At 30.6% G+C, this 13,142-nt stretch overlaps 1 non-coding gene across 1 annotated transcript; it reads right to left on the reverse strand.

The window, feature by feature from the left end:
- Positions 1–4,868: 4,868 nt before the first annotated feature.
- LOC114579137 lies at positions 4,869–4,972 on the reverse strand. The gene has a single exon (XR_003699984.1). It is a non-coding gene; the product is annotated as a small nucleolar RNA R71 (small nucleolar RNA).
- Positions 4,973–13,142: the final 8,170 nt, after the last annotated feature.

Consider the following 13,142-nt stretch of genomic DNA (forward strand, 5'->3'; position numbering starts at 1 on the left):
ATTAATTCAAAATTAAGAATTTATCAAGGATGATCTATAAGATAATCAAACATAATATCTATCCTTTATCTATCATGATTAGTATTGTATGGTATGAATAGTTTAATCCTAACAAGGTTCATCCAGGATGTCCCTTGGAAAATGAAATATCACCTTTGTTGATCGTTTAGTTTGATAGTGAATTTCCATTCATTTAACTTTCATGGATTAACCATATTTTGATTAACTAATCATAGGGATTAGTTTAGGGAGATATGAAACATCATATAATACAAACTAGTTCATATAGTATGATTAGTTCAAAATAAAAATTCAAAAGGTTGCCTAAATCTTATTGGTAACTTGAGGCTTCAAATTTTAATTGATTATCTTATACTATCGAGATCATATAGTATAATTAATTTAATAATTCTAATCACTTAAGTAGCTATTCTAATTTATTTCTGATCTAAAAATTGTATAATATGATTAGAATCATATAGTATGAACTTAAAAAAAAAAATAAAAAATTTAGATTCTCACTCTCCCGTGTGTGTGTTTGCATGTTGCCATGCTAGCATACACCTTTTAAAGGATATTTGACTCAACAAAGTTAAAAATTAATAAAAAAATGTAGATTGCAAGAAATATCAAATATTCTGTTCAGTCTTAATTCATTATCCTTTATTATGCATGGTGTACGATGTTCCTAATATGTTAATGTATAAAAGATAAATACGCACTAATAGTATTAGGTGAAATAGGGGAGAGCAAACAAATTTGCAAGAAATATTATTAGTATTAGGTGAACTTATAAATTCATGTAAGATAAATACGCACCCAATAATATTTATTATCATCAAATTTATAAGTTTGGGCTAACAGATTGCAACATTATATAGTTTTTATACCTTTATTGACCTTTTTAGTAAATGGATGATTACTCGCCTTCCTATCTAATTTGTTTGCTCTCCCCCAAAAAAAGTCCACCCTCTTTGACAATTTTTGACTTAGCTGGCTAACTCACTAATGTTCTTCATTATAGTAGTTAAAGTTTTCACTAGTTCTTCTCAAATGATTAAAGAAGTGAAGGATCTTAAATAATGATATGCTTCATATAGAGGTTAGATAGTAGTGGCTTCACATCATCATGATTGTTGAAAAATTAACATAATGATTGAGGCTACAGTAAAATAGGATTGTAACTTTTTATTCAATCTTTACTTATAATTTGGTAGCACAATTTAAAATGCATTACTAAATCACTTATAAATTTTATCACTCTCCTATTAAAGGTTCAAGTGAATTAGGGAACTAAATGTACATTCACATATACCATTTTAGTATCTTGTAATTAGTTTTGGGGGGTCTTCATAAGGGTACTCGCCCCCTAGTGGTAAAATAATGAATTTCATATATGGATCATCAAATCACCTTTCTAGAAAGCATAGAGGGAAATCATCCTTCATAGGAGAAATCAAGGGTCCTCATGGATATGGTTCACCACTTATCTCATAAAGAAATATCAATTATTAGAGCTTCTTTTTGCTAGTCATGTAATGGGGCTGGGCAAATGCTAACATAATCAGTGGGAAATATGGCTTATTATTCTTACATGAATGAACTATGTATTTATGAAAATGAATAAGCTTAGGTTTTTGTGTATATGAAATTGCCCACTAGATACATAAGCATACATGTCAATTAATTAATATGTATGAGTGAGTGTTGATCACAAGAGAAAATGTTCTATAAGATTACAATCATGCTAGTATTATTTAGTATGAGTGCACCATTTGTCATACTGAACACGAATGAAGGTTATTGAGTTTTTGTCACTTATAATGAATTAAAATAGATGATGAGATGCTAATACATAAAAAATGATTTGGACAAATGGTTATAAAATAATAACATTTCCTAATGAAACTCTTAAATGTCAACATGGATCAGACCATATGCATTATAAGATCTCTGTTAAGCTTGTAGTGGTGAAAATGAAAATTCAAGACCTTCATATAATTATACTCTATCCATATAACCTAGATGGTTAAAAATCCTATGTCAAGATATGCCAGTATTCCATTTCAATTTTCTATTTGTGCCAATATTCCTCTATTGAGGTAATATATCACACTAAATATTAACTATATACATAGCCATTGTATGCATTAAATAAATAATGAGATATATTTAAAACATCCATAAATTCATTAAATACATGAGAGTCTATATTAGTACTTGCATTGTATTTGCATCATTAGGATCATTAGCCCAAAACAAAGAAATTAATTAGACATATATAATGAGCTCATTTTCATTTAAATTATAGAAGAATAAATTCAGAAGAAACAATAAGGAAATACTTAATTAGGATAGTATAATTGACTTCCACACACCTTCCTCCTCTAATGTTAGCATTGCTTACACAAGATAAGCTAAGATCTCCAATGAAAGTATCTTTTACTTTCTTAGCCTCTCTTATACCATAGTCTAAGGGTGCACTAAAGAAATACACTGAATATTATAAGACTTTACTAAAAGTGGAAAAACTCCAAAATAAAAGAATTGAAAATTTATCTATAGCAAGTGAACAAATGGCCTCAGGTGCCACGATTCTCTAAATGGAGGTGCTATGATGTTATTAATTGAACTAGCTCCACAACACTATTAAACTTGTTCCACTACATTATTGTGCTGACTAGGCACACCTGTAGGATAAAAAGGTGCATCACTTTGTAGAAATATCATGGCTTTATCTTTCATCAATGTCTCCACTACGACATTAGAAACGTTGAGCATTACAGTGCTTTGATGTGCAATCTGATGCTGTGATGTTATAATGGCTGATTCTTTAGCGTTTAAATTCATGAGACTTGGGTGTTGTGTAAAGATTTCTAACGCTACAGTGCTATGAAGCATGCGGTGCTAACCTTGGCTTTGCTAGGGTGCTAAATTATTTACCATTTCCTGAGATGCTCGCGATGTAATTACCTAATCCAGCATTGATGCACTATAGACATTGTGGCACCACTAATTAGACTGCTGTGGCATTAGTTCAATGCTTGTGAACTTTTTTTGAGCAGTTTCTATACAAATAAAACTAGAATAACATATTTTTATTATATTTAATTGTAATAATGAGAACACTATTCAAACTTAACACCATGATAGGGTGCTTTCATTCTTCCTCTCCACAATCACAGGAACACCCTTACCCAAGACACCCTAAATTCACCATCATGTAGTTATCGAAACTTGGAGCTCATCTTCCATACTACTCAATCTTACTTACTGTCCTCTACAATCATCAAACCTTGGAGCTCTTCTTCCTTCAACTCAAGCGCTACATAAGTAGTTAATAAGACAAAAATTTTTCATTCACAATTATATTTATTAGGAAATTTTATTCTTTTAATTTTTGTCTTTATATAGGAAAATAGTGAAAATTTTAAGATAATTGAACCAACAATAACTGGAGATTTTAAAATAGGTTTACAATTCTTCCTTCAACTGAAGCTCTAAACAAGTTGGATCACTCTTTGAAGCATTCTTTTTTTTTTTTTTTACTTTTCTATACTTTAATTGATAAATGTATTAAGCCTTACATAAATTAAAAATATTGTGTGATCTAGAGCCTCGATGGAAGAATAAAAGAACAACTAGAGATTTTAAAATATAGTCTTGCCATAACCTAGACATATGGTGGTTAGGATTATAGGGTCTTAAGGAGATAGAAGAATGGTAGTTAGGAATAATCTTAGCTAATAGTCTAATGAGTTTTACTGAGAGGATGAGTACTTATGCTATGATCCATAATAAAGTAAGAAATCAACCACTCTATAGTTATCCTGAACTTTTAAATATCATAGATTCAAAATTTATAAAAATAGTGAATTTTCCTTTCTACATTTGAAGTTTATTTAAACTTAACCTACACAACCTTTTAATTCAATAGGCTAGATAAATTTAGTAATATGGTAAGCAACACTAAAGTGAGCTTAGTAACTTTTAGTTTATCCTAGTGGTATTGACACTCTTCTCATCAATACACTACTTGACATGACATGTGCACTTATGTTAAACATGTCATACAATGTAGTAAAATTAAACCATCTTTAGTGACATGAACATTCAGTGTAAGCAATAGCCCATAGCACTGCATACATAGGTAAACATAGTGAAGTAGAGACCATTCAAGTTTTTGGCGTCATTGCCTAGAACACACAACTTTTAAAATTATTATCCTTTTATGCATTTTATATTTCTTAACCCATTGATTGTTTCTATAGTTTTCATTTCAATTTTTTTTTTATCTTCTTAGTTTTGATTTGCTTACTACTTAATTATATATTTTCAATGTTTCACAAAATTTCTAGTGTGTTAGTTTCTATTTCATGCATAAAACTAAACAACTAGTAGAATTTATGTCGGACACCTAAATTGAAAAGACTTCAAAAATTAGAAAAACTCGAAACTTTAAAAAGAAATTAAGATGGTTGAACCAATTCTAGAAAATAACCAACCTAGATTACTGAGGGAATATACCAACCCTATGATTAAAGGTATTCATCAAAGTATAAATAGACGAAGAATTCAAACCAGTAAATGTCGAATTAAAACCTGCCATAATTCAAATGGTGCAAAACTCTCCATTTAGGGAAACACATCTAAAAGACCCTAATTTGCATGAAGCTTATTTCCTTGAGATTGTACAACCTTTAAATATAATGGTGTTATTCATGATGCTATTAGGCTTTGGTTATTTTCATTTTCTCTTAGGGATAAAGCTAAAATAAGGTTAAATTCATTATCCTTTACTTAATAACAACATAAATGGACTTGCCCATAAATTTTTAGAAAAATAAATTTTGTAGTATGAGACCGCTAAGCTAAGAAATGACAACATATTTTAACTAATTAGATGTTGAATCTATTTATGAATCATGGGAAAGATATAAAGAGCTACTTAAAAAATGTCTTCATCATGCTCTTTCATGTAAAAACTATTACCCTTTGGTTAGTAGACAATTCATTCACATATCTAATAGGTATAATAGAGGATGTGCTAATCAAACTAGATAAGTTTATCTTTCATGTAAAAACTTGAATTGATTGTGAAATTGCAAGATCAAAACGTGACCATCAATATATCAAAGTTAATTAATTTTTCTAGTAACCAAAATGAGGTTTGTCATAGTGTAGGCTTTGTTGATAATTATGTGAAAAATTATATGGAGGATATACTGATGGATAATTCTTTAGGGTTATTTTGACTGAGTATGATAGATGAGAGGGATATAAAGGTTTTGTTCCAATGATCTGTGAAGCACTTAGAATTTATAGGAATAGGTTTGAAGTTCTTGATACATCATCCTTAGGTATGTATTTGAAACCTTCACTACACGAAAACAGCTTATTTCCGACAGAATTTTCGGCGGAATTAAATTCGTCGCAATTTTAGGCGGATTTTCTAGCGGATTTCCGACGGAAAATTCTTAAAGAATTTTTGACATATTTTTTGAATTTTCCGACGAAAATGGCCGCAGGAAAATGACGTTTTTCCTGTAGTGCTTCAACTATATAGGCACCTGTGTTAGAGCTAAAAAGCCTTATTCTCCCACTAGAAGTATTCATTTTTAGAAGAAGAGTCATCCTTAGCTATTATTATTTATACTGATATAAGATAAGACCATGAGGGCAAGTTGATTAATGCTCTAAGAGCATGCACAAGATTTTGATGGAGGAAAATCTCTTTCCAAAAGCTAAGCCCATAAAGATACTCGACCCTATTATCAAAAAGGTTGTTAAGATGGATATACTTAAGTGGTTTGGTGCATTAAAAATTTATCACATTTTAGATATTGCTTGGATTAGTCCACTAGGTTGTGTTATAAGAAATGATGTATAACTATAGTACTAATGAAAAAACGAACATATCACCTCAATGATAATTATTTGTTGGAGAATTTGTATAGACAATAAAAAGCTGAACAAAGCAACTAGGAATGATCATTTTCCTCTACCATTCATTAACCAACTATTGGATAGGTTAGGAAGACATCGTTTTTATTACTTCCTAAATGGTTTTTCAAAATAACATAAAATTCATTTAGAATTAGAAGACCAGGATAAGATTACATTTAGTAGTCTTATAGGACATTTACCTTTAAGAGGATGCCTTTTGGTTTATGCAATACCCCTGTTACCTTTCATAGGAGTATGACATTAATCTTATCTAATTTAATTGATCAAGGTATTAAGATATTCATGGAAGATTTCTTTATGTTTGGTACCACTTTTTATTTTAATTTGGACCTTTTAACTAAAGATGCATAGAAATAAATTTAGTACTGATTTGGGGGAAATGTCAATATGTGGTTGAAAAAGGCATAGTCTAAGGCCATAAAATTTCAAAAAGAGGTTTATAAGTGGATAGGGAAAAGTGTAGAAAATTCAAAATCTTCCACCACCCACTTCCATTAAAATAATTCAAAGCTTTTAAAGATATGCTAGTTTTTATATGAGATTCATTAGGGATTTTTGTTAAATATTAAAATGTTTTGCCATGTACTTGTAAAAGATGTCCCTTTTTAATTTTAAGGATGAATTACTTAAAGCTTTTAAAATTTTAAAACAATAATTAATCACTGCACCTTGCATTATTACATTTGATTAAACTTTACATTTTGAAATAATGTGTGATGCGAGTGATAATGTTGTAGGTAATCTTTTAGGGAAAATAAAAGATGATAAATTTCATGCTATATACTATGCTAGCATAACCTTAAATTTAACTGGTTATATCTATATAACCATTAAAAATAATGGTTAGCTGCTATCTTTGTTGAAAGTGCTACGGCATGCTAGGAGGGGGTGAATTTGTATTTTAAAAATCTTTTACTCTAAATCAGAACAATTTGTAGAAGCTTTGAGAAAATAAAATTATTAAGCCATAAAATAAAAGTAGATAATTATTTTTTATTTTTAAAATTTTTAGAAAAAAACTAATACATATATTTTTGTTTTTAAAATGCAATTAAGAGTTCAATAAAAAATTTATTAACCATAAAGTTCATAAAGATAAGCAAAGTAATCAAAGTACATTAAATAAATGCAGGGAAGTAAAGAAAATGTGAATTAGATTTATAATGGATTGGTTGAAATCAACCTACACCCACTCCCTAAAGGTCCTCTTTTTTTAGTATTGCACTATATTGCACTCCTTTAGCACTTAGCTAAGTGGAGATACCCTTCGCTCTTAATTGGTGGAGAAAAACATTTGCAAACACATCTACCCCCCATAAAATATCCCTAATTAAGCCTCCAAGCATAACAAAGGTGTCAATCGATCATTCTTCTCCTTGTAGGACATAGATGCCAATCCATCCTTCTTCTCCTTACACAGTGGAGATGCTAGTAACTCCTTTTAATCCTCACATGGTAGAAATTCCAACCCTCCTACTCTGCATATTGGAAAAAGGGTTTCCCCTTGCCTGCTCAATTTGTAAATTTTTTCCCAAAGATTTCTCACTAGTGCACTTCTCTAATAGCTCCACAAACAAAAATATGGAGGACCCATTTTGCTAGAAAATAAGAAAATCATGTGAAACCCTCATACCCCTTGACACCCTTAAGGAAAACTACAACCTTGTGTAATCAGCCTTACTTCCACTCTATCCAAAGTAGTTTGGACTTCCATTTACAAGCAAGGAGACTCTCTCTCCTTTTCTTAATACATCTCCCTAGTAAAATATCTCTAACTACCAACATCACACCTTCAAGTCTTTCACTAAATTTATAAAGTAGGTATTTAAATAAACTATGAATTTGAAATTTAAAACTCAAGTCTATACAGTTAGATAATCATGTCATAATATCAAATTAGTTTAATTCGCAATATAAATCATCATATATGATACACTATTATATAATATGATTAGTTATATTGAATCCGACATCATCTAGGATGATTCAATATTTGGCCAGTGTGATATCTATTTAATTGGCCTGTATGATATGGATTGTACAATCTAATTATTAATTAGGATTTGATTCCTTAATATATGAGAAAAAAATAAGAAATTACTCATTATTCATCATATAATATGAATAACTTTGTACAGTATGATTTGACCAAATTTCAAATTTTAAAATTGCCTAATTTTGATTGTATAGATTTGTAGCAGTGAATTTGACTCAAGAAGGTTCCATCTTCTATTTTATTTATAATAAATCCAAAGAAATATTTTAACTCACCAATCATGATCATTCCAAATTCAATCCTCATAATGAAAGATAATTCTTTGCATAAACCATCATTGTTTAATACAAAATAATATCATCCATATATATATGAAGAATGAGTATATCATCTATAATTCTCTTAATAAATTAGGTGGTAATACAATGACCTTAATAAAATATTTCTTTAATAAAAAATTATTAACCCTATCATACCATGACTTAGGTGCTTAATTAATCCCACATAGGGATTTCCTATGTTTAGAAATATAATTTGGGAAGGTTACATTCTCAAAACTAGGGGGTTGTTCCACATATACATCATCCTTGATCACCCCTTTCATAAATCATAATTTGCATCCATTTAATAAAATTCTATGCTCTCAATTCATGCAAATGCAAAGAGTACATTGATAGGTTCTAAAACAGCTACTAGGGCAAAGGTTTCCTCAAAATCTATCTGTTTAATATTGTTACAAACCTTTGCTACCAACCTACACTTATTCCTAACTATTTATCAAAAGTCATTTAATTTATTTTTAATACCCTTTTTTCTAATAGCACTTTTATCAGTTGGTCTAGTTTTGAATTCCCATTCATTATTTTTAGCCAATTTATATAATTCTTCTTGATTGATACAATCTAAAATTCATCTTCAAGTTCATGTTCTATGCTAGTAGGCTATACCATAGAGATAAAAGTTATGTGCATAAGTTCTTTTCGAAGTATATGCTTACTCTTAACCCTTATAAATGGGTCTCATATAATGAATTATATAGTGTGAATAGATGCATATCTTAATTCTCTAGGCAATAGATCCTAAACTTCTTGTTCATCATCTCATCTAATATTATGAGTACTGTGGGTTATATCTTCAACTTTACCATCAATTCTTCAATCATCATAATCCCTTTAAACTCATCAAAAGTAACTTGGTTGGACTTCTCAATAAAGTCCTCTAATCAAAAATTATATATACCTCATGTACTAAGAAATATTCTGGAAACATTGCTTCGTCTACCTTTACATCAATTTTTTCCAAACATGATTTTTCATTTTTTAAAATAAAAAACTTACACCCAAACACACATAGATGAGATAAAGTAAATGTTAAAAGCTTAAGAAACACATCTGGTGCCTTATTTAATTTAAATCTTGTTGCAGTTCTGGACCCAAGCACTGTGATCTTGATGATAACAAATATTATTATTCTTTTACTACTATCATTCATTCATATCTATTTTATGTGCTAAGCTCACTAACCTTTCAGGTCCATAAGGTCAATTGCAATTCAAGCTAGCTCAAGATTGGGTAATTAAGATTGAGTCAGTCTGTAACTTTAATTCCAGAGATTTTTACTTTTTCTTGAGTCAAATATACCTTGGTGGATAATGATGAAAAGTAACCTTGCACACATACACTCAGGAGGAGAAATTATGTAAGTTTAAGATTTTTCTATTTTTGATCATAATGTACAGGACAATCCAAAATCATCCTGTATGATTAGTTAAAAATAGAAACTGTAATTAGGGCATTTGAGTTATAAAAAACTTACTTAAGTAAAACATCCTAGAGGATCTTCCAATTTCCCTAGATGATATGCTCAAATCAGAAATACTCAACTGCAAAACTCATTTAGGCAAGATATTATTTTTAGAAATCATGTAGAATAATCAAATATCATCCTAGATGATTCATTAGAAACATAACTAAATTAGTTAGGTGATTAAAAAAAGTAATTAAGGTAACATTGATTGATCATATTGTCCTGAACAATCGCAGGATCGTCCTTGACGATCAGTATGAAAACCTTAGTTTTCTCCTGAATCAAATGGATGTCTCAAAGTATGTGCCGGATGACCAATTATAATTCTTCATCATCTTCATGTGTTTCGTATACGACCTACTCTACGCACTGGATGATAATTACTGATTTTGAACTAATCGTACAGGATGATCCAAGCATCATTCTGGAAGATCAGTTATATTTCTTCATTATCCAACATGTATGTCCTGGACATCCTAAACAATATGATGGATGATATGTATGGTTTTAAACTAATCATACAGGATGATGTCTATATCATCTAGAATAATTAGAAAAAATAATGTGTTCTAATCATCCAGAACACCCAAATTACTTAGCTAAAGGGATAAAATACATTGATTATAAAGGATAATCTATCGATAATCTTTGATGGTAAGTTGTAAATTAAAGAAATTTTTAAGGCCTTCTTTATAAGATCTTTTATTTGTTAATGAGAGCATCTTTTTTTATTATCCTTACTTAAGAGAGCTTAAAGAATGAGAGGGAGAGCTTGGGGGCGGAGAGAGAGAGAGAGAGAGAGAGAGAGAGAGAGAGAGAGAGAGAGAGAGAGAATCTTGTAAGGGGGAGTTTACAATGTATTCACAAAGGTTTATCCAAGTAAGGATTTGAGTTGTCTTCTCTATTCATCACCCTTTGCTCCTTGGTGTCTCTAGGGAGGTCTTCATCAACATTAGATCAAGGTTCTCTATCTGCTTTACGAGGAAGCAAAAGGAGTTCAGGTTCTCTACCCACCAGGGTTGGTGAAAAGGAGTTTGTAAAGCCTTCACTGCCTTACTGTGGGATCAAAGGGAGAGTCACAATATTTTTGTGTAATACTTCAAGGAGATGCTCCGTGAGGGGACGTAGGTTAAGTTAATGAAACTACCATAAAATATGGTGTGCTCTTTTTGTTTTATTCCTACATGTTTTTTTTTCATATATAATTTTTGTGGTTGATTATGTTTATTTTAAAATATTCAAAGAAGGTTTCAAAAAGATTTTGATTTTTGTTTAAGAATTTTTAAAACTATCAATCCTCCCCCCCCCCTTTCGTATAGCCTTAGGCTATTTCATAAGGGCTTAAAATTCCTAACAAACTTTTAAGTGGTATCATAATGGGATTCATAAAATCAAAGTTTTGAAAACTTTTGAATTTTGATCCATGGCTAACTTTGATAACCAAAATACTATAGAAGTGTATTCCATTACTCGACCACCCTTAATTGGTAATATTTCTTTTGTTTTTTGGAAAACTTGAATGTCACTTTCTTATAATCTGTAGATTATCGCATGTGGATGCTTGTAAAAAAGGGTTATTCTACACCAATACATGAAATTAATTGCGTGAAAATTGAACTTCCTTTTATTGAATGAACTTTTGATGATAGGGATCTAATACAACTTAATGCAAAATGTTTAAACTATTCTTTGTGTGGATTGAAGTCTAAAGATTATATGTGTGTCTCAACTTGTGCTACTGGCAAAGAAATATAGGATATATTATATTTTACTTATAAAGGCACAAGTAAAGTTAAGCAATCTAGTATAAATATTTTACATCATGACTATGAACTTTTTTTGCATGAAACTTAGTGAGTCAATATTTGAAATGTATACTAGGTTAACACAAATAGTCACCTCCCTGCATGCCTTAGGAATAGAACTAATAAACTATGAAAAAGTGAACAAAAACTTGAGATATTTACCTTCTTCCTTTGAAGCTAAGATTACTACCATAACTGATTCCAAGGATTTAAATGTTTATTTGATCGATAACTTACTTGTATCACTCATTACTTATGAGCAAGGAGTGAACCGAAGACAATTTGATGTAGGGGACATAAAGAATGAGAAAACTATAGCCTTAAAGGCTAATGATATGGATACTAACTCTTTTAGTTCGGGAAGTGATGATGTAGCCTTAATTACTAGGCAATTCAAGAGCTTCTTAAGGAAGAAACAAGAGCACCATCAAAAATGGAACAAATATAGGAATAATAAGAATTTTAAAGGTTCTTCTGATGTGATTTACTTTGAATGCAAGAAGTAGAGACATGTAAAAGCTTATTTCCCTACACTTAAGGTTCACCCAAGCAAGGAGGAGGAGAAACCTAAGTTCATGAAGGACAAGAAATGGATCCAAAAGGCTTTATGGGAAAATTTTGAATCTAACTCCTCTGAGACTGAAGCTTAAGAGGAGACAATAAACTTGTGTTTGATAGTAGACGAACATCTTGGTCATTCTGATAAAGAAGAGGTATGTGAATTAACATATGATTAATTGCTCAATGTTTCTGAAAAAAATCATTTATCTTATAGAAAGCTTAAAAATTTGCATGCCAGCTTGAAACTTTAATTTTTGAATTTAAGAAAAGAGCATGAAATTTTAATTAAAGATCAATCTACAAAATATCATCCACATGAAACTGTTGGGTGAGTTTGATAAATTGAACAAATAATATAAATTATTGAAATAATCCCACACTGAATATAAAAATTATTGCGGATCAATGGTTTATGGTTTTGATGATATCAAACATTCCTTATTTCTCTACGATTGCCTTTTATGCTAACATTTCAGGTCCACACGATCAAACTGCAATTTGGAACCGGCTCAAGATTGGGTAGACTAGGTCTGTGTCAGTTTGTAATCTTTTTTCTTTCTTGAGTCTGTTGTATTTGGTGTGGGATCTGTTGATTTATAACTTGGAAGATTTCCTGTTGTTCCCTAAAAGATTTCTATTTTTGGTAATATCGGCCGGGATGATATGTCTAAAATTAGAAACTCTAATTAGGGCATCCTCATTAAGACAGCCATCATTGATATCAGTCTGGACGATACATGTATCGGCCAAGACGATAGTCTTAATTCAGAAAGAATCAACCTCCATAATCAGTTTAGGAATTCTTTGTTTTAGGAAATCAGCCAGGACGATATTTATATCATCCAGGATGATCTAACTCAATTATGCCTAAATTGATCTGGTATCTTTTGAAAGCATTAATGGTTGATTGATACAATCACATCGGCCGAGACGATCGCCTGATCGGTCGGGACGTTGTCCTGGATGATCTATATTGGACAGCTCGAATTCAGGGCGATGATCAGGAC

The sequence above is a fragment of the Dendrobium catenatum genome, unplaced genomic scaffold (assembly GCF_001605985.2).
Source record: "Dendrobium catenatum unplaced genomic scaffold, ASM160598v2 fragScaff_scaffold_173, whole genome shotgun sequence".
NCBI classification, from domain to species: Eukaryota; Viridiplantae; Streptophyta; class Magnoliopsida; order Asparagales; family Orchidaceae; genus Dendrobium; species Dendrobium catenatum.